The 27659-nt window shown below is 47.2% G+C and overlaps 1 protein-coding gene across 25 annotated transcripts in view; it reads left to right on the top strand.

The window, feature by feature from the left end:
- LOC140388349 (R3H domain-containing protein 1-like) overlaps window positions 1-27659 on the top strand; it is a 199756-nt gene that overhangs the window by 35930 nt on the left and 136167 nt on the right. The gene's annotated exons all lie outside the window — the stretch shown is intronic.

Below are 27659 nucleotides of genomic sequence, written 5' to 3'. Positions count from 1 at the left end.
TCTTTTAAACCCTGGAGAGCAGAGGACTAAATCGCTCTTCATACGACAAACCCTTCTCTGGAATCAACCTAGTGAACCTCCTCTGAACTGCCTCCAATGCTACTACGTCTTTCCTCAAATAAGGGGACCAAAACTGTGCACAATACTCCAGGTGTGGTCTCACCAATGCCTTGTATAGTTGTAGCAACATTGCCTTACCTATTCCTTTAGCTGTACATGCCAACATTTCATTCGCTTTCTTTATTATCAGCTGTGCCTGCATGCTACTTTTCTGTGACTCATGATCAAGGGTACCCAGATCCCTCTGCATCGGAGCACCCCAAAAGCTCTCCCCATTTAGGTAATAAGTTGCCTACCCATTTTTCCAACCAGCATACATCCTCACACTTATCCACGTTAAGCTCCATTTGCCACATTTTGGCCCACTCTCCTAACCTATCTATATCCATTTGTAAGGTTCTTATTTCCTCATTGCAACTTACTGTCCCACTGATTTTTGTGTTGTCTGCAAATATAGCTAAAAAAACCTTCTATCCCTGCAGCCAAGTCGCTTATGTCGGTTGTAAATAGCTGCGGCTCAAGGACAGAACCCTACTAGTTACATCTTGCCATCCAGAGAAAGACCCATTTATCCTGACTCTGTTTTCTGTCTGCCAGCAAGTCTTCAATCCAAGCTAATAAATTACCCTAATCCCATGTGATCTCACCTTGTGAATTAACCTTCTGTGCGGCACCTTATCAGATAGATGCCTTCTGGAAGTCCAGATCTAGAACAAACAAACAAATAGTACATCTACAGGACCCAATTGTCCACTTTGCTTGTTACATCTTCGAAGAACTGTAGCAAATTAGTCAAACATGATTTGCCCTTCATAAAACCATGCTGACTCTGATGGATAGCATTTTGACTTTCCAAATGTCCTGATATTACTTCCTTGATAATTGATTGTAACAATTTCCCAACAACAGATGTTAAACTAACCAGTTTGTAATTTCCCACATTCTGCCTCCCTCCCTTTTTGAATAAGGCGTTAAGTTAGCATTTTGCCAATCCACTGGAACCTTTCCCGTGTCCAGGGAAGTTTGGAATATTCATAGAATCCCGACAGTTCAGAAAAAGGCCATACGGCCCAACGAGCCTGCACCTTTGAAAGGCCGCCCTATCCCCACCCTGTAACCTCACCCTAAGGGGCAATTTAGCATGTCCAATCTACCTAACCCGCACATCTTTGGACTCTGGGAGGAAACCGGAGCACCCGGAGGAAGCCCACGCAGACACTGGGAGAAAGTGCAAACTCCGCAGACAGACACCCAGGATGGGAATCGAACCCGGGTCCCTGGCGCTGTGAAGCAAAAGTGCTAACCACTGTGCCACCATGCCGCCCACTTTTCCACTGCACCTGGTATTTCCAGGCAGTCTCCTGTCCAAGTACTAACCAGGCCGGAGTCTGCTTAGCTTCCGAGATCGAGCTTTTTCAGACTAGTACGGCCGCAGCACCAATGGATTCACTATCTTCACTGTAATTTCCTTTAACGCCCTAGGATGTTGGCCATCAGGCCCGGGGGGACTTGTCTGCCCTCAATCCCGATAGTTTGTTTTGTACCTTTTCTCTATTGTTGTTGATTGTTCGAAGTTCCTCCCTTTCTATTACCTCTGAATTGCCCATTCCTAAAGGAATGGTACTCGTGTCTGGCACTGTGAAAACTGAGCCATGTGTTGATTTAGCATTATTGCCATTTCAGTGTTCCCCACTATTAGTTCTCCGGCTTCATCTTCCAACTCTCTTCCCTTTTTGTTATTATAGAAGCTTTTGCTATCCTTTCTGGTATTTTGCACAAGTTTTCTTTCGTAATTTACCTAGCTCTTTTCATTACTTTTTTAGTATCCCTTTGTTTATGTTTGAAAATTTCCCAATCTTGCAGCCTGCCAATGGCCTTTGCAATATGATATACCTTGGTTTTTGTCTTTATATTGTCCTTGACCTCCTTGTTTAGCCATGGATGTTTTTTACCCCTCTTCCCATCTTTCTTTCTCACGGGGATATATTTTAGCTGTGAGCAATTGAGTATCTCCTTATAAAAACTATCACTGCTCATCAACTGTCCTACCTTTTAACCTTCCTCCCCACTCTAATCGGACCAAATCTGTCCTCATGCCTATGTAATTTCCTTTGTTTAATTCCAAAAGTGTGGGATTCCACTTTCTTGCCCCAAGCTGAATTTTGAATTCTGCCATATTATGGTCACTACTCCCCAGAGGATGCTTAACTCTGAGGTCATTAATTAATTTCCCCCCCCCCCATCATTACACAATACCAAATCCTGAGAACCTGCTCCCTGGTTGGTTCGCCAACACCTGTTCCAAGAAACAATCTCTGATACTTTCATTGAACTCTGCCTCCAGGCTACCCTTGCCAATTTGATTCTTCCAGTCTATGTGCATATTAAAATCACCCATGATTATTGCCGTACCTTTCTTACAAGCCCCCAGTGTTTCCTGGTTTACACTGTCCCGCACTGCATAACTACTCTTTGAGGACCTGTAGATTACTCTTACCAAGGACTTTTTCCCTTTACTATTTATTATTTCTACCCAGGCTGATTCCACATCTTGATCTCCAGTGCTTCTGTCATTTCTCACTACAGCATTGATCCTTTTCCTCACCAGCAGGGCTACGCCACATCCTTTTCTTTTCAGTCTATCTTTTTGAAATACTGCGTACCCTTGATATTCAACTTAATGACCCTGTGCCAATTCACTCGTGACTTCTTTTGAGCCTGATGAATTCACTTCTAGTTAATGGTTGAGACTGTCAGAGTCCACATTCTGGATTCACTGAGATGTAATGTGAGGCAGTGCAGAGGTAGAAAGAAGTTCAAAGGATTTGAAAAGAGGGTATGTAAATGTGATTGGGTCTATTTGCCCATTTCCAGTGTAAATATCTAATTGCACGCTCTTTCCTTTTTTAAATATTGACCCAGACTGGTTATTGATAACATCAAAAGATGCCAGTACCTGCACAATCTCTGTTCAAAATGTGCAAGATTTAGTCTAATGGTGAAACATGTTCAATTAATATCTTTAATGAAGTCAGTAGTAACTGGTATTATGTGTCCAGGAGCATTGCATCTCTGAAGCATTTGAGTACTGTTTTAACCATGCCGACCCTCCGTGTTTAATTCTTTGTACTGAAAATTTCAAATGTTTGAATAGTTCTTATGGCCTTGTGCTGCAGGTTGTTATGTTGAATGAGTAATACATGCAATAATATTGGTAACAACAAATTCAAGTACCTTTATTGTAGTAAAATATTGTACAGTGCTTTTTCTTTTTAAAATATTTTTATTGAGGTATTTGAAAATTTTTATAACGTAAACAAAAACATCCACATGGCAAAATGAACATCCCCCCCCCCCAAACCCAATCTTCACACACCTCAACCAAACAACAACAATCTCTCTCCCCCCCCCCCCCCCCCCTTGGAATACTGCATCTGCTGACATTTAAATTTTCCCCGCGAAAGTTGACTAACGGCTGCCACCTCCCGGGTGAACCCTAACACTGACCCTCTTTTTTTTTTTTTTTTTACACACACACACAGTCAGTGCTGAGACACTCAGTCCTGTCACTCACTCACACACACACACACACACACACACACACACACACACTGCTGAGACACTCAGTCCTGTTACACACACACACACAGTGTCAGTGCTGAGACACTCAGTCCTGCTACACACACAGTGTCAGTGCTGAGACACTCAGTCCTGCTACACACACACAGTGTCAGTGCTGAGACACTCAAGCCGACCCCTATAGCTGACTCCTGCCTTGAAGTCTGTGACGGCGGTGATTGTGAGTTGGGGATTGGAAATGAACAGCAGAGGGGAAGGATCTTGAGATATTTGGGAGAAATCCACATCCCACAGTGTAAAACAGGAAATTAAATCTGGAAGATGATTGGAAGCCAGGCATGCCTGAGTGACAACTGGGAACCGATCCCATCCAGGTGCAACCATAGGGCGTTTCAATAGGTCTCACAGTAACAGAGCCTTCTTGCTCTTTAATCCGTCACTGCCTGTTTCGCAGTCGGGTCGGCCCTGCTACTTCCCTGATCCTGAAGAATTCCCTGAAAAGTCCTGCCACTAGTTCCCGAGCTTCCCACCTTCAGAGGCGACCCTCTTTTTTTTTTTAATGAACAATTTTAACGAGGTATTTTTTGGCATTGTAAACAGTAGAATTACAGAACGAGACAACAAAAGGACTGTACAGTAAACAAAGTACATAGTGCAATTGCCGTAGCCCGCCCCACCCAGATATGCCTAATTGACCCCCTATACTACATTCCCCTAAACCCCCCCCCCCCCCCCCCCCGCAAAGAAGTCAATGAATGGTTGCCACCTCCGGGCGAACCCTCTCAAGGCGAACTTGATTTTCTCTACCCAGGAAACTCGCCATGTCTGACAGCCAGGCTTCCGACTTTGGGGGCTTTTGAGTCCTTCCAAGCTACAAGTATCTATCTCCGGGCTATCAGGGAAGCAAAGGCCAAGACGCGGCCTCTTTCTCCCCCTGGACTTCTGGGGCCTCTGAAACCCCAGAAATCGCCACCTCTGGACTCATTGCCACCCTCGTGTTCAGTACTCTAGACATGACGTCATCGAACCCCTGCCAGTATCACCTAGTTTTGGACAAGCCCAAAACATGTGGACGTGGTCTGCTGGTCCTCTCAGAACTTCACGCACCAGTCCTCTACGCCGAAGAATCTGCTCATCCGGGACACTGTCATGTGGGCCCGGTGGACGACCTTAAATTGAATCAGGCCAAGCCTGGCACATGTTGCAGTCCCATTGACCCTGCTCAGCGCGTCCGCCCGCAGGCCTTCCTCAATCTCCCCTCCCAACTCCTCCTCCCATTTATGCCTCAGCTCCTCGGTCTGCGTCTCCTCCGCCCCCATGAGCTCCTTGTAAATATCCGAGACACTTCCCTTCCCCCACCCATGCTCTAGACACTACCCTATCTTGGATCCCCCTTGGTGGCAAGAGTGGAAAAGATGACACCTGCCTACGCAAAGAGTCCCGCACCTGAATATACCGGAATTCATTCCCCTCGTCAACCCTAACTTGGCCTCCAGCACCCTCAAGCTAGGGAAGCTCCCGTCCACAAACAAATCTCCCATCTGCTCAATCCCCGCCCTCCGCCATACCCGAAACCCCCCCCCCGTCCAACCTCCCAGGGCAAACCGATAGTTGTCACATATCGGGGACCAGACCGATGCTCCCAAGTGCCTCCTCTACTGTCCCCACCGCCACCACTACAGGACCTGTGGAGAAATGCGCCGGCGGGAATGGCAGAGGTGCCATCACCAACGCCAACCAGACTGGTACCGCCCGAGCATCCCCTTCTTCACTTGCGGGGACTTGCCCGCCCATACAATGCCCAAAATGATCTTGCTTACCCTCTTAAAAAAGGAACGTGGAATGAAAATGGGGGAGGCACTGGAACACGAATAAGAACCTCGGGAGGACCGTCATTTTAATTGTCTGTACTCTCCCAGCTAATGACAGCGGGAGCGCATCCCACCTCCGGAACTCCCCTCGCATTTGATCTACCAGCCGGGACAGGTTCAGCTTGTGCAGTCGACCCCAATCCCGCGCCACTTGTATTCCCAGGTACCTGAAACTGTCCCGAACTAACTGGAACGGCAGCTCCCTCAGCTGGTCCCCTTGGCCCCTCTCCTGAACTACAAACATTTCACTTTTTGTCATATTCAATTTGTACCCCGTAAACCAGCCGAATTCCCCCAGGGTCGCCATGATTCCGTCCACCCCCGCCATCGGGTCCGAAACGTACAACAGCAGGTCATCTGCATTCAATGAAACTCTATGCTCCACCCGCCCCCGCCCCAAACCAGCCCTTTCCTAGCCTCTGAAGCCCTCAGAGCAATTGCCAGCGGCTCTATAGCTAGCGCAAACAGCAGTGGGGAGAGGGGGCACCCCTGTCTCGTCCCGCGGTGCAGTCTAAAATAGTCGGAAGTCGTCCTGTTTGTCCTCACACTCCCCTCCGGAGCCTGATATAGCAGCCTGACCCAGTCGATGAAACTCACCCCAAATCCAAACCGTCCCAGCACCTCCCATAAGTACTCTCACTCTACCCGGTCAAACGCCTTCTCCACGTCCATTGCTGCCACTATCTCCACCTCCTTTCCCTCTGGGGGCATCATGATCACATTGAGCAATCTTCTTATATTCGCCACCAGTTGCCTACCTTTAACAAACCCTGTTTGATCCTCCCTAATAACACTCTGCACACAATCCTCAATCCTAGTGGCCAAAAGCTTTGCCAACAGTTTAGCATCCACGTTAAGAAGGGAGATCGGCCTATAAGACCTACACGAGTCCGGGTTCTTGTCCCGTTTTAGAATCAAGGAGATGGTAGCCTTCAACATCGTCTGGGGCAGCACCCCTCTGTTCCTTGCCTCATTAAAAGCCTTGACCAGCAACGGCCCCAATATCACGGAGAACTTTTTATAAAATTCTCCTGGGTACCCATCCGGCCCCGGGGCTTTACCTGCCTGCATGGCCTTTAAGCCCTCAAATATCTCCTCGGCTCTGATCGGGGCGCCCAGCCCTTAGCTCCCTACCCACTTTTGGGAATATCAGGCCGTCTAAGAAGCGTTTCATTCCCTCCAGCCCCGCGGGTGGGGGGCTCCGAGCTATGGAGTCTGCTATAAAAGTCCTTGAAAACTCTGTGTTCACACCCACCGTATCCCCTACCAAGTTACCGTCTCCATCCACCACTTTACCTATCGCCCTAGCTGCCTCCTCCTTTCTGAGTTGCTGAGCCAGCATCCTGCTGGCTTTCTCCCCATATTCATATATTGCACCCCTCACCTTTCTGAGCTGCTCCACTGCCTTACCCGTGGACACCACCCCAAACTCCGCCTGCAGCCTCCTCCGTTCCCTCAAGAGCTCCGCACTCTGGGTCCCCGCATACTCCTGTCAATCTGCAGGATCTCCGCTAACAGTCGGTCCGTTTCTACCCTGCCCATCTTGTCTCTGTGAGCCCGGATTGAAATCAGCTCTCCTCTCACCACTGCCTTGAATGTCTCCCACACCACCGCTGCTGAGACTTCCCCCGTATCGTTGACCTGCAGGTAGTTTTGTATACACTTCCTCACCCTCTCGCACACCCCTTCGTCCACTAGCAGTCCCACATCCAGCTTCCACTGCGGGCGCTGGAAGCTCTCTTCACTCATCTTTAGCTCGACCCAATGCGGGGGGCATGGTCGGAAATGGTGATTGCCGAATACTGCGCACCCACCACCCCTGTCAGTAGATCCCTACTCAGTATTAAAAAATCGATCCGGGAGTAGACCCTATGGACGTGCAAGAAAAAGGAGAACTCCTTCACTGTCGGCCTGCCAAACCTCCACGGGTCGACCCCCCCCCCCCCCCCCCCATGAACTCCCTCAGCTCTTTTCCCATTGCTAACACTCTGCCTGTTTTTGAGCACGACCGGTCCAGGCCTGGATCAATAACTGTATGAAGTCCCCTCCCATAACCAGCTTGTGGGAATCCAGGTCGGGTATCTTCCCCAGCACCCTCTTTATGAAATCCGCATCATACCAGTTTGGCAAATATATGTTGACCAGGACCACCTTCCTTCGTTCCAGCTTTACCGCGAACCATAACATAGCGACCTCCCCCATCCGGAACAATACTCCCCACTTCACATTGCACCCGCTTGTTCACCAGAATCTCGACACCCCCTGGTCTAGTATCTAGCCCTGAGTGGAATACCTGACTAACCCAGCTCTTCCTCAACCTAATCTGGTCCACGACCTTCAGGTGCTTCTCCTGCAACATTATCACGTCCGCCTTTAGAGCCCTAAGATGCGCAAACACCTTTGCCCTCTTGACCGGCCCATTTAGCCCTTTAACATTCCACGTGACCAGCCTAGTTGGTGGGCCCCTGCCCCCCCCCCCCCCCCCCCCCTTTGCCGGTCAGTCATCCCCTTTCCTGGGCCTGCCACCAGCCCCTGCCCTGTGCCTCTGTTGCCCGCTTCCTGGCAGCACCCATCCCCGACCTCTTCCCCGCTTCTAAAATCAAATCCCTCTCTTGTCAGCCGAACAACCCCCTCCCCCCCCCCCCGAGCAACAACACTCTGTAACCTAACCCCATCCCTAATCCGATTGTACACCCGCCCGCCCCCCCCCCCCCCACACTGTGCTCCCACAGACTAGCTAACCTGGTGGCCCATGGCTCCGGCCCCAGCATGTCTCCCACCTATTGCCTACCTGCCCTCCCCCGCCCGTCGAAACCATCGCCCTCATCAACCCAGCCCCGACAACCACCCACTTTAAGAAACAGGCGCCAACCAGAGTCAGTGTAAAGAAAAACAAAGCCAAACTCTCGCCATAATACAGATCAATGTAATACGACTCAAAATAATACAAAGTCAAAAATCCCCACCACCATCCCCCTCACCACACAGAAAACCCTCCGAAATCGAATAACTTTTTAAAACTACTTTTCCCCTTCTTAAACAAAACACAGTTATCGAAGAGAAAAAGCCAAGAACGAAAACGAACGAATAAATCAGTGCAAACAGCATTTAAATCGAACAGGAAAAACAGTTTCTCAGAGCAGAATGTTCTCAAGTTGGCACCAGTCCTTTCCTCCAGGCGAACTCCATAGCGTCCTTGGGCGACTCAAAGTAATGATGCTGGTCCTCATGCGTAACCCAAAGTCGCGCCGGATACAACAGTCCGAACTTAACCTGATTCTTGAACAGGATCAACTTGACTTGATTGAAGCCTGCCCTCCTCTTGGCCATCTCCACGCTTAAACCTTGGTACACCCGCAAAATGCTGTTGTCCCACTTACAGCTCCGTGTGTGCTTGGCCCACTGGAGAACGCGCTCCTTATCCAGGTGCCTGTGGAACCTGACCACCATCGCCCAAGGGGGGGTCACCCTGTCATGGCTTCCTCGCCAGCACTCTGTACACCCGATACACCTCCAACGGTCGGGGGAAAGCCCCATCTCCCAGCAGCTTCTGGAACATGTTTGCCACAAACTCCCCGGCATCCGCCCCCTCCGCCCCTTCCGGGAGGCCAACAATCCTTAGGTTCTGCCCACGGGACCTGTTCTCCAATCCTCCACCTGCTCCAGCAGCCTTTTTTGCCGGTCCCTCAGCATCCCCACCTCCATCTCCACTGCCGTCTGGTGTTCCTCCTGTTCAGCTAGCACCTACTCCAGTTTCTGGATCGTCCGGTCCTCATCCTCTCCCCCTTTTCCTTAATCGGGTCCAGACATTCCCGTTTCTGTCTGGCAAAGCCTTTCCGGATGACCTGCATCAGCTCCTCCGTTGATGGTTGGGCCGAAGCCCCAGGGGTCTGGACACTGGCCATCTTGTCCGCTGCTGCAGCCAACACCCAGCTCGAGCCTGTCTTTTTGTTTCTTCCCTTTCAATCCCTTTGGGCTCTCTGTTCCATAAACCAATATATACACCAGGCACTTGTTCACTGCTTCTTCAAGTCCAGCGCTTAAAAACGCAAAGTAAGTCGGGGGGGGGGAGAAATTACCGAATGTCTAGCCAGAGCGGGAGCCACCAAATGTGCGATTACTCCCTCATAGTCGCCACTGGAAGTCAACATTGACGCTCTTAAGGCAAACTTTATTTTCTCGAGACTGAGAAACCCAGCCATGTCACTAACCCAGGTGTCTACACTCCGGGGCTTCGAGTCCCTCCACATTAATAAGTTCCGTCTCCGGGCTACCAGGGAGGCAAAGGCCAGAACGTCAGCCTCTTTCGCCCCCCCCATGAACACCCGGATCTTCCAACACTCCAAAGATCGCTACCTTCGGACTCGGCACTACCCGTGTTTTTAGCACCGTGGACATTGCCTTAGCAAAACACTGCCAAAACCCTCGAAGCTTCGGGCATGCCCAAAACATGTGGACATGATTTGCTGGGCTTCCCGCGCACCTCACACACCTATCTTCTGCCCCGAAGAACTTGCTCATCCTAGCCACTGTCATATGTGCCCGATGGACGACCTTAAATTGTATCAGGCTAAGCCTGGCACACGATGAGGAGGTATTAACCCTGCTTAAGGCATCCGCCCATAGACCCGCCTCTATCTCTCCACCTAACTCGTCCTCCCACTTGCCCTTAAGCTCCTCCACCGGAGTTTCCTCCACCTCCAAAAGCTCCTGATAAATATCTGATACCTTCCCCTCTCTCACCCAGGTACTGGAAACTGCTCTATCCTGTATCCCCCGTGGCAGCAGCAGCGGAAAGGCCGGCACCTGTTTTCTCAGGAAGTCTCGCACCTGCAAATACCTAAATCCATTCCCTGGTGGCAATTTAAATTTATCCTCCAAAGCTTTCAAGCTGGGAAAGCTCCCATCTATAAATAGATCCCCCATCCTTCTGATTCCTGCCCACTGCCAGCTCCGGAACCCACCATCTAGCCTACCCGGTACAAACCTGTGGTTGTTACAAGTCGGGGTCCAAATCGATGCTCCCTCCACTCTCTTATATCTCCTCCAATGCCCCCAGATCCTCCGAGCCGCCACTCCCACCGGACTTGTGGAGTATCGGGCCGGCGAGAATGGCAGAGGTGCCATTACCAATGCTCCCAGACTGGTGTCTTTACATGATGCCGCCTCCATCCGCTCCCATGCCGACCCCTCCCCCACTGCCCACTTCCTAATCATGGCTATATTAGCCGCCCAGTAGTAATTGCAGAAGTTCGGCAGTGCCAACCCACCCTCCCCTGACTGCGCTCTAGCAACAATTTCTTCACTCATGGGGTTTTACTCGCCCACACAAAGCCCAAAATAATCTTATTCACCCGCTTGAAAAAGGCCTTGGGGATGAAGATGGGGAGGCACTGAAAGACAAATAGAAATCTGGGGAGGACCGTCATCCTCACGGTCTGTACCCTCCCCGCCAGTGATAGCGGGGGCATGTCTGGGCCACCTGGATTCCCAGATATCGAAAGCTCTTCCCTACCATTCTAAGCGGCAGCTCTCCCAGTCTCTTTTCATGCCCTCTTGCCTGGATCACAAACATTTCGCTCTTCACTATGCTCAATTTATACCGTGGAAAACTACCATATTCCCCCAAGATTCTCATTACTTCCCCCATCCCCTCCAACGGGTCCGAAATATACAAGAGCAGGTCATCTGCGTAGAGCGAGACCCAGTGCTCCACCCCCCGAACCAGCCCTTTCCAGTTCCTAGAGGCTCTTAACGCCATGGCCAAAGGCTCTTTGGCCAGAGCAAACAGTAACGGGGAGAGGGGGCATCCTTGCCTCGTCCCTCGATGTAGTTTAAAATACCCCGACCTCAGCCAGTTCGCACGCACTCTCACTACTGGTGCCTGATAGAGCAACCGCACCCAGTCAATAAAGCCCTCACCAAACCCAAACCTTCCCAGCGCCTCCCACAAGTAATTCCACTCCATCCGAACAAAAGCCTTCACCGCATCCATCGCTACCTCCTCTCCTGAGTGCATCATAATAACATTTAGAAGCCTTTGAACATTGGCCTTAAGTTGTCTGCCCTTAGCAAATCCCATCTGGTCTTCCCCTATCACCCCCGGGACACAGTCCTCTATCCTTGTGGCCAGTATCTTAACCAGCAATTTGGCATCCACATTCAGTTGAGAAATCGGCCTGTATGACCTGCATTGCTTCGGATCCTTCTCCTGTTTTCGGATCAATGAAATCAAGGTCTGTGACATTGTTGGGGGGAGGACTCCCTTCTCTCTTGTTTCGTTAAATGTCGTCAACAGCAGTGGGCTCAATATCTCTGGAAATCTCTTATAGAATTCCACCAGGTAGCCGTCCAGCCCCGGGGCCTTGCCCAACTGCATGCCCTCTAGCCCCTTGATTATTTCCTCAATCTCAATTGGGGCCCCCAACCCCTCCACGAGGTCCTCCTCCACCCTCGGGAACCTCAACTGATCCAGAAATTGCCTCATCCCCTCCACTCCAGCCGGGGGTTCCGACTCATACACTTTACAAAAAAAATTGTTAAACACCTCGTTCACCCCCGCTGGGTCCAGGACTGTATTACCGTCTCTACTCTTTACCTATCTCCCTGGCCGCGCCTCTTTTTTGAGCTGGTGTGCCAACATTCTGCTTTCCTTTTCCCTGTACTCTTAGATCGCTCCCCTTGCCTTCCTCAACTGTTCCACTGCTTTCCCTGTGGTCAACAACCCAAACTCCACCTGTAACCTCTGCCGCTCCCTCAGGAGCCCCGCATCCGGGGCCTCCGAGTATCTCCTGTCCACCTGGAGTATCTCCTCCACCAATCTATCCCTCTCGGCCCGTTCCACCTTTTCTCTGTGGGCCTGTATCGAGATTAATTCCTCTCTGACCGCTGCCTTCAAAGCTTCCCAGACCGTCACTGCAGAGACCTCCCCCGCATAATTTGTTTCCAGGTAGTCCTGGATGGACTTGTTAACCCGCCCACAAACCTCCTCGTCATCTAGCAGCCCCACATCCAGTCTCCACAGCGGGCGCTGCCCTCTTTCCACACTAACCCGTAGATCCACCCAGTGGTTTGCTGACATGCATGATCCGACACTGCAATAGCCGAATACTCAGTATCCACCACCTTCGGTATTAGCACCCTGCTCAGAACAAAAAAGTCGATGCAAGAGTATAACTTGTGGACATAACATAGAAAGGAAAACTCCGTCGTCCTCGGCTGTGCAAACCTCCATGGGTCTACACCCCCCATCTGTTCCATAAAACCCTTCAATTCCTTTGCCGCAGCCGGCCTCCTCCCTGTCCTGGATATTGACTGGTCCAATTCCGAATCAATGACTGTGTGAGACCTGACCACGCATGATCAGGTTATGTGACTCTAAGTCTGGGATCTTACCTAACACCCGCCTCATAAATTCCACGTCGTCCCAATTTGGAGCATATATGTTCACAAGTATCACCCGCACCCCCTCCAGCTTCCCACTCACCATTATGTACCTACCCCCTTGTCTGACATGATTCTCCCTGCCTCGAATGCCACTCATTTGCTGGTCAAGATCGCCACCCCCCTGGTCTTCGAGTCCAGTCCTGAGTGGAACACTTGGCTAACCCACACCTTCCTCAATCTCGTCTGGTCTGTAACCTTGAAGTGTGTCTCTCGTAGCATCGCCACGTCCGCCTTCAGTTCCCTCGTGCCCTCTTGACCGGCCCATTCAGTCCTCTCATGTCCCATGTGACCAGCCTGGACGGGGGGACTCTCCATTGCCCCCCCCCCCCCCCCGCAGCCGACTAGCCATCACACTTTTTAGGCCAGCCCCGAGCTCGCGCCCCCCGCTTCCTCGGGTCCTCCCTCAGGCTGTTGCCATTCCCGACCTCCCATTTGTCCCCTAATAACAGTTCCTCCCCTGTCAGCAAAGCAGCTTCTTCCCCCCTCCCACCCTAGCAACATCACGAGAAACCCAATCCCCCAAGTCAAGCTCCAGCTTAACACCTGTCCAACCCCCACTACGCTTCCGAGAGTCTGCTGACTCGATAGCTCCCACCCTGGCACCAAGCAGTCTGTCTCCCTATTGTTCACTCCTCTTCCCCCCCCCCCCCCCCCCCCCCCCACCCCCAACTTGAATAAACATTTTAACAGCATCACATTCCCCAGTAAACAAACAACAGGGGGAAAAAAGTGAAGAATCAAACACTTTGGAAAAATGGTCACCCAAAAAGTAGAACTAAATTCAAAGCCCATCCCCCCCCCCCCTCAAACAAGGTCACTGCAAGACAAAACATCCACACAGCCCATTATTTCACACAGAACTACTTACATTTTTACAATCCAACACCACAAATCGCTGCCATAGAACTTCTCCCAGGCTTAAATGTCTTTTAATTCGCCTCCAGCTTTTCTTTAAGAAAGGTCCATACTTCATCTGGTGTTTCGAAGTAGAAGTATGGACCTTTCCTCATATGTGACCCACAGACTGGCTGGGTACAGCATCCTGAACCTCACCCCCTTCTTAAAGAGGGTTGTTTTTGCCAGCTTGAACCCAGCTCGCCTCTTGGCCAAATCCGCTCCCAGGTCCTGATAAATACGCAACTCTTAGTTCTCCCACTTGCTGCTCCGTTCTTTCTTGGTCCACCGCAAAACATGTTCCTTGTCCATAAAACGGTGAAACTGTACCACCATGGCCCTCGGTGGTTCGTTCTCTCTGGGCTTCCTCCCGAGGGCTCTGTGCGCTCTGTCCACTTCCAGGGGCCGAGGGAACGCCCCAGCCCCCATCAACTTCTCCAACATGTCCGTCACATAGGCCCTCGCATCCGATCCCTCACTGCCTTCAGGGAGGCCAACAATTCTGAGATTCTGCCTCCTGGACCTATTCTCCAGGTCCTCCAGCTTCTCCTGCATTCTTTTCTGGCGGTCGTTCATCATCCCCCACCTTGCTTTCCAGCACGGTTATAGAACATTACAACGCAGTACAGGCCCTTCGGCCCTCGATGTTGTGCTGACCTGTGAAACCACTCTAAAGCCCATCTACACTATTCACTTATCGTCCATATGTCTATCCAATGACCATTTGAATGCCCTTAGTGTTGGCGAGTCCACTACTGTTGCAGGCAGGGCATCCCACGCCCTTACTACTCTCTGAGTAAAGAACCTACATCTGACATCTGTCTTATATCTAAATCCCCTCAATTTAAAGCTATGTCCCCTCGTGCTAGCCATCACCATCCGAGGAAAAAGGCTCTCACTGTCCACCCTATCCAATCCTCTGATCATCTTGTATGCCTCAATTAAGTCACCTCTTAACCTTCTTCTCTCTCACGAAAACAGCCTCAAGTCCCTCAGCCTTCCTTCATAAGATTATCCCTCCATACCAGGCAACATTCTGGCAAATCTCCTCTGCACCCTTTCCAATGCTTCCACATCCTTCCTATAATGCTGCGACCAGAATTGCACGCAATACTCCAAATGCGGCCGCACCAGAGTTTTGTACAGCTGCAACATGACCTCATGGCTCCGAAACACAATCCCTCTACCAATAAAAGCTAACACACCGTATGCCTTCTTAACAACCCCCTCAACCTGGGTGGCAACTTTCAGGGATCTATGTACATGGACACCGAAATCTCTCTGCTCATCCACACTACCAAGAATCTTACCATGAGCCCAGTACTCTGTCTTCCTGTTGTTCCTTCCAAAATGAATCACCTCACACTTTTCTGCATTAAACTCCATTTGCCACCTCTCAGCCCAGCGCTGCAGCTTATCTATGTCCCTCTGTAACTTGTAACATCCTTCTGCACTGTCCACAACTCCACCGGCTTCAGTGTCATCTGCAAATTTACTCACCCATCCTTCTACGCCCTCCTCCAGGTCATTTATAAAAATGACAAACAGCAGTGGCCCCAAAACAGATCCTTGTGGTACACCACTAGTAACTGGACTCCAGTCTGAAGATTTCCCATCAACCACCACCCTTTGTCTTCTTCCAGCTAGCCAATTTCTGATCCAAACAGCTAAATCACCCTGAATCCCATGCCTCCGTATTTTCTGCAATAGCCTACCGTGGGGAACCTTATCAAACGCTTTAAATCCATACACACATCAACTGCTTTACCCTCATCCACCTGTTTGGTCACCTTCTCAAAGAACTCAATAAGGTTTGTGAGGCACGACCTACCCTTTACAAAACCGTGTTGACTATCTCTAATCAAATTATTCCTTTCCAGATGATTATACATCCTATCTCTTAGAAACTTTTCCAAAACTTTGCCCACAACAGAAGGCTCACTGGTCTATAATTACCGGGGTTGTCTCTACTCCCCTTCTTGAACAAGGGGAATACATTTACTATCTTCCAGTCTTCTGGCACTATTCCTGTAGACAAAGGTGACTTCAAGATCAAAGCCAAAGGTTCAGCAATCTCCTCCCGAGCTTCCCAGAGAATCCTAGGATAAATCCCATCCGGCCCAGGGGACTTATCTATTTTCACACTTTCCAGAATTGCTAACACCTCCTCCTTATGAACCTCAAGCCCTTCTAGTCTAGTAGCCTGAACCTCAGTATTCTCCTTGACAACATTGTCCTTTTCCTGTGTGAATACTGACGAAAAATATTCATTTAGCACCTCTCCTATCTCCTCGGAACAACTCCCCACTACTGTCCTTGACCGGCCCTACTCTTACCCGAGTCATTCTTTTAGTCCTGACATATCTATAGAAAGCTTTAGGGTTATCCTTGATCCTACCTGCCAAAGACTTCTCATGTCCCCTCCTGGCTCTTCTTAGCTCTCTCTTGAGGTCCTTCCTAGCTAACTTGTAACTCTCGAGCGCCCTAACTGAATCTTCACGTCTCATCTTTACATAACCCTCCTTCTTCTTCTTGACAAGTGTTTCAACTGCTTTAGTAAACCACGGTTCCCTCACTTGACCACATCCTCCCTGCCTGATAGGTACATACTTATCAAGGACACGCAGTAGCTGTTCCTTGAACACGCTCCATATTTCCATTGTGCCCATCCCCTGCATTTTTCCCCTCCATCCAATGCATCCTAAGTTTTGCCTCATCGCATCATAATTGTCTTTCCCCCAGATATAGGGGTTGGTTTAGCACACTGGGCTAAATCACTGGCTTTTAAAGCAGGCCAGCAGCACGGTTCGATTCCCGTACCAGCCTCCCCGAATAGGTGCCGGAATGTGGCGACTAGGGGCTTTTCACAGTAACTTCATTGAAGCCTACTTGTGACAATTAGTGATTTTCATTCATTTTTCATTCATATAACTCTTGCCCTGCGGTATATACCTATCCCTTTTCATCACTAAAGTAAACTTAATCGGATTGTGGTCACCATCACCAAAGTGCTCGCCTACCTCCAAATCTAACACCTGTCTTGGTTCATTATCCAGTACCAAATCCAATATGGCCTCGCCTCTCGTTGGCCTATCTACATACTGTGTCAGGAAACCCTCCTGCACACATTGGACAAAATCGGACCCAACTAAAGTACTCAAACTATAGCGTTTCCAGTCAATATTTGGAAAGTTAGTCCCCGATAACAACTACCCTGTTACTTTCGCTCCTACCCAGAATCATCTTTGCAATCCTTTCCTCTCCATCTCTGGAACTTTTCGGAGGCCTATAGAAAACCCCTAACAGGGTGACCTCACCTTTTCTGTTTCTAACTTCAGCCCATATTACCTCTGTAGACGAGTCCTCATCAAACGTTCTTTCTTTCTTTTGTTCTATATATACTCCTCATGCTCGGACAACTTTTGTCCGACCTCCTGGATCGCTCTCCTGTGGGTTTCCTGATTTTGAACCACTTGATCAATTGAAGTTGATTTTGAACCACTTGATCAATCAGGTCCAGCGTGTCCTTCTTCAGCTTGGCAAAACAATCCTCGAAAAACTTCACCAGCTGCTCCATCGACCACTGCGCCGTCTCCCCGCAGGCTTTGCCTTCCGCCATGCTGTCCTCTGTTACCAGCTCTGCTTGCTTCTCCCTGATAGGACTTTGTCGTCTCACCCGGCCACTTCTGGTCCAATTCTCCATACACCGGAGGGGTTTTCTCCTTACTGTCTCACTCGTCACTGATTTATCCCATAAAATCCGAACAAAATCAGGGGGGGGGAAAGGTCCAAAAGTCCGTTACAGGCGGGAGCTATCAAATGTGCGACCTACCCCTCCATGGCCGCCACCGGAAGTGTACAGTGCTTTTTCAAGAGCATAATTGGACAAAAATTGATATTGGGCTGAAAAAGAAGACATTAGTCGAAAATTTACAAATGGTGTTTTTTATGGGTCATCTTCAACGAGGGGAGGTAGAAAACTTTGGTTGTTAATTCCAGAGTTTGGAACCTCGACAACTGAAGGCATGTGGTGGAGCGGAGGGAGTTAAAGTGTGACACAAAATGCCACAATTGGAAAAGCACAGAGTTCTCAAAAGATTTTAGGGCTGGAAGAGGTTCCATAGTTGAATAGGGGCAAGTCCATGGAGTGATTTGAATTAATTAATGAGAATTTATTTTTGGCTGTAATCCAATGCAGGTCAGCAAGCACATGGGTGGTAACATAAGAACATAGGAAATAAGAAAAGTAGACCACACTCTCCATTGAACCTGCTCCATCATTCTATTTGATCGTGGCTGACCTTGGGCTTCAGCTCCATTTTCCTGACCACTACCCATATCCCTTTATTCCTTGAGATACCAAAAACCTGTCTATTCCAGTGCATTCAAGTCCAATTATAGTCAGCCTCACAGCATAGGACAACCCCCTCATCCCAGGGACCACTTCGGTGAGTGTTTGCTTTACTGCCTCCAATGCAAGTATATCCTTTCTCACATGTGGAGACCAAAACAGCACAAACTACTCCAGAGCCGATCTCACAAAAACCTGTCTGATGAACAAGTCTTATTTATTCTTGTACTCCAATCCTCTTGCAATAAAGGCCAACATACCATTTGCCTTCCTAATTACCTGTTAGACCTGCATACTAACTTTCTGCATTCCTTGCACCAGCCCGCCCAAGTCTAGTTGAACACAACATTTGCAAGTTTCTCACTTTTCATAATGAAATGAAAATCGCTTATTGTCACAAATAGGCTTCAATGAAGTTACTGTGAAAAGCCCCTAGTCGCCACATTCCGGTGCCTGTTCGGGGAGGTTGGTATGGGAATTGAACCCACACTGCTGGCCTTGCTCTGCTTTACAAGGCAGCTGTTTAGCCCACTGAGCTAAACCAGCCCCTATTAATTATTTACCATTATTAACCATTAATTATAAACCTTTCTGCTTTTTATTCTTGCAACCAAAGTGAATAACTTCAAATTTCCATATATGAAACTCCATCTGCTATCTTGTTGCCCACTCATCTAACCAGTTTATATCACTTTGTAGCCTCTCTGTCTGCCTCACAGCCCACCTTTCCACCTGGTTTGATATCAACAAGCTTTAATACATCACTCTGTCTCTTCATCTAAGTCTTTGATATGGTTTGTAAATAACTGAGGTGACAGCACAGATCCTTACAGCATTCCACTGTTCACCCACCACCTGCCAACTGGAAAATGTCCTGTTTGCGCCCAGTCTGTTTTATATCCACATATATCACCTTTCTATTCATGCTCATAGATTGCCAGCCTTCCCCCCCCGCCCCCCGCAACCTCCATGAGCCTTTTTCGCATATTAACCTTTGTGCAACACCTTATCCCAATGTCTACTGGTTCCCCCTTTATCTACCCCACTAGTTACATCCTCAAAAAACTCAAATTTACTCACGAGGCTTTCCTTTCAACAAAACCATGTTGACTTGTTCTAATCGTACTATGTTTTTCCAAGTACACTGTTGAGACTTCATTAATTATAGATTCCAGCATTCTCCCAACAACTGATATTGGCCAACAGGCCTGTAGTATACTTTCTCTCTCCCTTCTTTATTGAAGAGTGAGATCTAGGCCATTGGATCCTGGGGATTTGTCAGATTTTCATTCCTTATACTTCTCTAATACTTTTTAATTGCTGATATTAATTTCCTTGCACTTTTTACCCTCTAGGTTCTTGTCTATTTTTGGTATGGAATTTGTAGTTTCCAATGTGAAGCCAGGCACACGATATTTGCTAAATTCTTCCACAATTTAATTGTTCCCTGTGATAATTTATCCTGTCTCTGTTTTGAAGGGATCAACATTTACCTCAGCTGCTCTCTTGCTTTTAATATACTTACAAAAGCTGTTGGAAACGGTTTTTATATTACTGGTTCGTTTACTCTCGTATTCTACTTTTTCCCTTTTTATCAACTTCTTGGCGGCCCTTTGCTGGTTTCTAAAACGCTCTCAACGTTGCAACATTATACGCCTCTCCTTATAATCTAATACTATACTTAACTTCCTGAGAGCCATGAATGGGTCCTTCTTGCTGAATTTTTGTTCTTAAATGGGATGTATATTTGTTGGAAGATAAAATTGTTTTTTAAAAAATGTTTTCCACTCTTCATTTGCCTCCATATTTTATTGGGCGACATGGTAGCACAGTGGTTAGCACGGGGTCCCCAGATTCGATTCCCACTTGGGTCACTGTCTGTGCGGAGTCTGCACGTTCTCCCTGTGTCTGCGTGAGTTTCTTCCGGATGCTCTGGTTTCCTCCCACAAGTCCCGAAAGACGTGCTTGTTAGGTGAATTGGACATTCTGAATTCTCTCTGTGTACCCATACAGGTGTCGGAGTGTGGTGACTAGGGGATTTTCACAGTAACTTTGTTGCAGTGTTAATGCAAGCCTACTTCTGACAATAACAAAGATTTTTAAAAATGAGTCAGTTCTCCCCTCATCCATAGGTAATTGACTTTATTCAAGTTTAGGATTTTAGCTTGCAATTAGAATACGTCACTTAAATTTAACATGGAATCAAATGGTGTTATGTTCTCTGTGTGCCAGTGAATCTTTGACCCTGCTTCATTCCACTATCCTAGTTCTGTGACAGCTTTATCCTTAGTCACTGTATACTACTCCAGGAAACTGTCATGAAAACATTGCATAAATGTATCTTCTCGACCATTTCTTGCCAATTTGTTTGTCCCGCGGGGTCTGTACAAAGATTAACCACCCCCCAACATTTTTATATTTACTTTGTTGCACATTCCAATATTTTCTTTAATGCTCTTCCTAACTACTGTTCAGGGACATCTTCCTATAAACTACTGCTCTTGTTTTCTGATTGTTGCTATTCCTAATTTTCACCCATGCAGTTCAGAGGCCATATCCTTTCTCACTGACGTGCTTATGTCATCCTTTATTATTAGGGTTACCCCGTCTGCATTACCATTCTGTCGGTCTTTCTGAAATATTGTGTATCCTGGAATATTTATTTCTCAAACTTGCAACCATATTTCTGTAATGGCGATTAGACATAAATTATTTATTTACCAGCATGCTAGTAATTCATCCACCTTATTGCAGATGCTTTATGCATTCAATTTTTAAGAAACTCTGTTTCAGGTTTAGCACAGTGGGTTAAACAGCTGGCTTGTAATGCAGAACAAGGCCAGCAGCGCGGGTTCAATTCCCGTACCGGCCTCCCCGAACAGGTGCCGAAATGTGGCGAGTAGGAGCTTTTCACAGTAACTTCATTGAAGCCTACTTGTGACAATAAGTGATTATTATTATTTTTAAAATTTCTATTCCCTGCAATGACCTTATTTGCTGATGTATCTTTTTTTTTTGTCAAATTCTCTGTCCTGCCTTATCCAACTCTGCTTGTCCTTCCTCACACATTGTACTGTTCTGATGCATCAACCTTTCTCTTTGGATTTCTATGTCTTCCTTTGCCAAACCACCACCCCTCTTGGTTTAAAGCCCTGTCCACAGCCCTAGTTGGCCAGAACATTGGTTCCAGTCTGGTTTAAGTCGAGCCCATTCCAGTAGAATTGCTCATTCCTCCCTGAGTACTGATGCCAGTGCCCCATGAATCAAAACCCCTTCTTCCCACACCACTCTCTGAGCCATACATATAGTTCCTTAATCTGTTTAACCATATACCCATTTGCACGTGGCTCAGTTAAAAATGAGAGATTACCTTTGATGTTCTGCATTTTAATTTGGGCCCTACCTCCTCATTCTTTCAGCGGAATATCATTCCTGGTTATACCGATGTCTTTGGTTCCCACATGAACCACAACTCCCATTGCAATTTTCTCTCCAGCCGCAAGATGTTCTTAACCTTGGCACCACGCAGGCAACACCACCTTTGAAACTCTCTGTTGCGGGGACAGAAACGGTATCTACCCCCTGACTACACTAATATCACTTCTAAGTTCCTCTTTGCTCCAACCACTCAAATAGCATCCTTCACCATGGTGCAAAATGAAAATGTAAATCGCTTATTGTCACAAGGAGGCTTCAAATGAAGTTACTGTGTAAAGCCCCTAGTCGCCACATTCCAGCGCCTGTTCGGGGAGGCTGGTACGGGAATTGAACCGTGCCGCTCGCCTGCCTTGGTCTGCTTTCAAAGCCAGCGATTTAGCCTTGTGCTAAACCAGCCGCTTGGGGCTGCTCATCCACCTTGCAGTCCTTTTCCTCATCCTTACAGATAGCAAGCACCCCGTATAGCTGTTGGACAAATTCAGGGGCTGAGGCCGCTCCATCACTATATTCTGTGTCCTTTAGCCTGTCAGTGCTGCAGTCACGTCCTCCTGTCCTCACCATTGACCGTCTAAAGTTCTGCTTAACCTAAAGATTGTACCACCTCTTGTCCCAGTGAATCTTTGACCCTGCTTCATTACACTAGACTAATGTCCAGGTAAATTGCCCCCTCTTTGATGCATCGCAGTGTTGGCAATTCTCCCTCAAGCTTCAATGTCTCTGAGCCAGAGCTCCTCAAACTGCAGACGTTTGCTGCAGTCTGTTTGCCCTGCATCTCACTGGTGTCTAGGAGCTTCCACAGTCGCAATAGTCCTGACATCCTTATTGTGTTAATTAATTATTGTTCCTCAATTAATTTCCAATAAACTCTATTACTCCCAATAACCTTTCGCTACTACTCGTTGACCTTAATGCTACGAATAAAATAAACTTGCAATTAGGAACAAATTACACACTCTGAACGATGAAGAAGGAATAAAATACTAACCAATCGCTTGCCAGTTTCCCTGTGACCTCACAGGGAATTATTGCTTAATTACTCTCCTCATTCTACTTTCAGACTCTTTTTGCTGTTAATGATGCAGGCAGCAGAGTTTTAAATTAGCTTAGATTTCTGAAGGGTGACAATTTAAATAGTTGAGACTCCTGTTCTCTGATGCTAATAGAACTTCCTTAATTACAATAGTATCCCGACTGTGAAAATTGTAAGTCCACTGTTTTTCCAAATACGATGGGCTTGCCATTTTCCACATCAAGTTTCATATGTGCTTTCTTCATCGATGGTCAACTCCATAGTAATGGGGCTGATTCTCAGTCGGTGGGATCCTCCACTTCGCCGGCAGCCCATTCGCGCCTGCGGATTTCCTGACAACGTGGGGGTGCGCACAATGGGAAACCCCATTGGCCGGCTGCCGGGATGAAGGATCCCGCTGTCGCCAGGAGCACACAGCACCATAAAACGGGTGCGGTGGGACAGAGAATCCCACCTAAGGTATTTCGCTGGACATGACATCCGTGCTAATGAAATAATTATTTGCGGTGATTTTACAAAGAATCACTCTTTTCAGTGATTTACGGGTATTATCATCCCCAAATGTAAAACTCTTGGAACTTCCATATTCCTTGATCTTGTTTCGATCCTTGTCACTAAGAGACGAGGTAGCATATCAACCGATCTATTCCACATACTGCAGATGTACATCTGTTGTCTATTATGGTACAATTGAAGGAGGACTTTGCGACCAGCACATTAATCACTGGACTGAAATAATAATAATATCGCTAATTGTAACAAGTAGGCTTCAATGAAGTTACTGTGAAAAGCCCCGAGTCGCCACATTCCGGCGCCTGTTCGGGAAGGCTGGTACGGGAATTGAACTCTCGCTGCTGGCATTGTTCTGCATTACAAGCCAGCTATTGAGCCCACTGTGCTAAACCAGAAAGTTCTCATTACGAGGACAATGCCTTCTCTTTAATCAATATCTTCTCTTATCATAGAACTTACAGCGCAGAAGGAGGCCATTCAGCCCATCATGTCTGCGCCGAACCCTGGAAAGAGCACCCCACCCAATCCCAAGCCTCCACTCCATCCCCACAACCCAGCAACCCCACCCAACCTTCCTGGACACTAAGGGCAATTTATCATGGCCAATCCACCGAACCTGCACATTTTTCGATTGTGGGAGGAAACCGAAGCACCCGGAGGAAACCCACGCAGACACGGGGAGAACGTGCAGACTCCGCAAGACAGTGACCCAAGCCGGGAATCAAACCTGGAGCTTTGAAGCAACTGTGCTAACCACTGTGCTGCCGTGTTGCCCTCTCTTCTTCAGAGTCTCTGTCTTATGTTTGGTTTCAAACACCCCATTAGATCTCTTTGATAATATAATAATCTTTTATTGTCACAAGTATGAAGTTACTGTGAAAAGCCCCTAGTCGCCACATTCCGGCGCCTGTTCGGCTAAGCTCGCACGGGGATTGAACCTGCGCTTCTGGCCTTGTTCTGCATCACAAACCAGCTGTCTAACCCACTGAGCTAAACCAGCCTCTTTGGACAGTTTATTACAGAATGGAATTTCAAATGACACCTAAAATTCAGATTGACTGCACCCTGGACATTTCTGAGGTTCATTATTCTGTTGAAATTTACCAATTCATTCCTCCTGCCATAATTTAAGTGTTCTGTCATTATTTTTAATTATAAATCTTCTTTTGTATTGACGGTTGCGGCCTGCTTGTGGAACACCTCGCATTGTGTCTTCCATAGCGGTCTTATTGACGATCAGCCCATTTGTGCCATGAATGCTTCCTTGTGTTTGGTTTCAAACACCCTTTTAGATCTCTTAGGACAGTTACATAATGGAATTTCAAATAACACCTAAAACACGGATTGACCACACCCTGGCCATTAATGAGGTTCATTATTATGTTGAAATTTCCATTTCATTCCTCCTGCCATATTTGTTAAGTGTTTCTGTCCTTATTATTTTCAATTATAAATCTTTCGTATTGACTGTTGCAGCCTGTTTGTGGACCACATCACCACCCCATTAACATGGAGTCTTCTATAGCGGTCTTTTTGACGATCAGTCCATTTTGTGCCATGAATGCTGCTTGGAAGCAATGTTTGCACAACAGCAATTTTTTTTAAGGGTGTCTGACATTTGCCCTAACAGGTTGAGATGGATGATCGGGGATAAGGCATCACTATCGCAAACAGAGGCTGTGTCTTTCTGAAAATGTAACTCCTATCAAAACCAGAAGCCGATCGATATTTTTAACTTTAGCACAGTCCATTTGAGCACCAGTACTGCTTGAGGAATTTCTAGATTGACTTTTTGCAGCCTAGCATACAGTTTGCTAAATTCCATTATGTTCCTTACTATGAAAGTATCTTCCCACTTCCTAAATTTGTCAAAATCTGACCAGGTCTCATAAGCATTTAAGTCAGCCTTTTTGTCAATCTTATCCACAAAAGTTAATAATGTATCCACACGTTCATTTGAGTTCAAATGCTCCAGTTCTGAGAATACCTTGCATCTTATTTTGCTTTTGTACAGTGGCAAAAGTGCCAAGGCCATTACTTGTTTTTTCTTAGGCAAGGACGTAACCATTGTCCACATGGTAACTTCATTCTTCCATTGGTCATAAAGGTAACGCTCATAAAATAATGGTGTAGTCATACCTCAACACTCTTTATCTTTGGATTCAGCCATTTGTTTTCCAAGTCAATCCAAATCACTCTTCAAGGTTGTAATTCAGAATACAGTCTTTCGTTCAAAGAAATTTTAGTTTGCAATTTTTTTTAAAAACTTGCTTGCGGAAACCATCCTCTGTTACCATTGTTTAGCTCTGAAGGTGTCTCCAATAAAAAAACTGGAAAGCAAGTCTTGACTTCAACTGTGTTCTACAATCATTTCTCATCCAACACAACTATGTTATAATATATATATAAATGTGTGTGTATATATATATATATATATATATATACACACACACATATATATATATATATATATATATATATATATATTATATATATTATATATATATATATATATATATATATATATATATATATATTTATATATTATATATATTATATATGTGTGTGTATATAAATAATTGGCATTGGTTCGCACAGTGTTTAATTGGGCTGGAAGTGGGACAAGCACTGTTAACAACAAAGTCACTGGAGGGAAGTGGTGGTGAGGTGACACTGCGTGTTTGTAGCATACATGTAGTACATGACATATGTCTTTGAATAATGTTTCCAGTCTAGATGAAAATGAGGAGGCCAAGGATAAGTACACTGGAGACTTCAAAAATACTGGGTGTGGGGATTAGCGAACCCAATTTAGCAATTTATCTGGTTATGACTGGATAAGCAAGTATCTCGCTACAGATCGCCCCATTTAATTTGATGAAAGAGGAAAGCAGTTCACGGAGGATAGTGAAGTCAGCCATATCAAAGACCACACAGGTTGAGATGAATTATCGGGGATAATACACCAGGGCAGCGCGGTAGCACAGTTGTTTCACCGCGCCAGTGTCCCAGGTTCGGTTCCCGGCTTGGGTCACTGTCTGTGCGGAGTCTGCACATTCTCCCCATGTCTGCATGGGTTTCCTCCAGGTGCTCCAGTTTCCTTCCACAGTCCAAAGATTTACTTATTTTTTTAAATTTAGAGTACCCAATTAATTTTTTCCAATTAAGGGGCAATTTAGAGGGGCCAATTCACCTACTCTGCACATCTTTGGGTTGTGGGGGCAAAACTCACGCAAACACGGGGAGAATGTGCAAACTTCACACGGACAGTGAACCAGAGCCGGGATCGAACCTGGGACCTCAATGCCGTGAGGCAGCAATGCTAACCACTGTGCCACCGTGCTGCCCCCCACAGTCCAAAGATGTGCAGGTCAAGTGGATTGGAGCGACCCCCGAGCAATGGCAATAGAGCAATACGGACCCCGGAAATGTAGAAGATTTTAGTTTAGATGGGCAGCATGGTCGGCGCAGGCTTGGAGGGCTGAAGAGCCTGTTCCTGTGCTGTACTTTTCTTTGTTCTTTGGTTATGCTAAATTGACCTTCGAGTCCAAAAAAGGTTCGTTAGGGTTACGGGGATAGGTTAGAAGTGTGGGCTTAAATGGGGTGCTCTTTCCAAGAGCCGGTGCAGACTCGATGGGCCGAATGGCCTCCTTCTGCAGTGTAGATTCTATGATCTATGACCACTATCGTAAGCACAGGATGTAATTCCCCCCTTTAGTTTGGAGGTAGCAACAGAGATAGCTTTCTGAGCTCAAGGTGAGGGTGCTATTTCTCTACTTGAGTGAAACTGTTGTCAAGCCAGCTTTGTGTACAAGTTTGCACTTCCCTTAATTTCAATTCAAGTCTTTGGAAACACACTTTGGCAGCTCCACATGTGGTTGATCAGGACTGCTGTATTTTTATGTCCGAACTTAAGAATGAGCATCTGCAATAATTAACTTTTTTGGCAGTCATAATCTGAAAACTGAATTCTGAAATGATAATGAGAAAAATAACAATTTGCATAATGCTTGGTTTCATAACGGGGCTTGGTGTGAACATCAGGGCAGCACGGTAGCATTGTGGATAGCACAATTGCTTCACAGCTCCAGGGTCCCAGGTTCGATTCCGGCTTGGGTCACTGTCTGTGCGGAGTCTGCACATCCTCCCCGTGTGTGCGTAGGTTTCCTCTGGGTGCTCCGGTTTCCTCCCACAGTCCAAAGATGTGCAGGTTAGGTGGATTGGCTATGATAAATTGCCCTTAGTGTCCAAAATTGCCCTTCGTGTTGGGTGGGGTTACTGGGTTATGGGGATAGGTTGGAGGTGTTGACCTTTGGTAGGATGCTCTTTCCAAGAGCCGGTGCAGACTCGATGGGCTGAATGGCCTCCTTCTGCACTGTAAATTCCTATGATAATCACCAATAAATTACAGCGTTACCATGTCTGGAGGCATCAACGGTATGGATTCCAGTTTCAGCAGCAGAAGGACTGAGGAATG

Source organism: Scyliorhinus torazame, chromosome 2, assembly GCF_047496885.1.
Source record: "Scyliorhinus torazame isolate Kashiwa2021f chromosome 2, sScyTor2.1, whole genome shotgun sequence".
NCBI lineage: Eukaryota > Metazoa > Chordata > Chondrichthyes > Carcharhiniformes > Scyliorhinidae > Scyliorhinus > Scyliorhinus torazame.
This window is presented reverse-complemented; position numbering and strand designations above follow the sequence as displayed.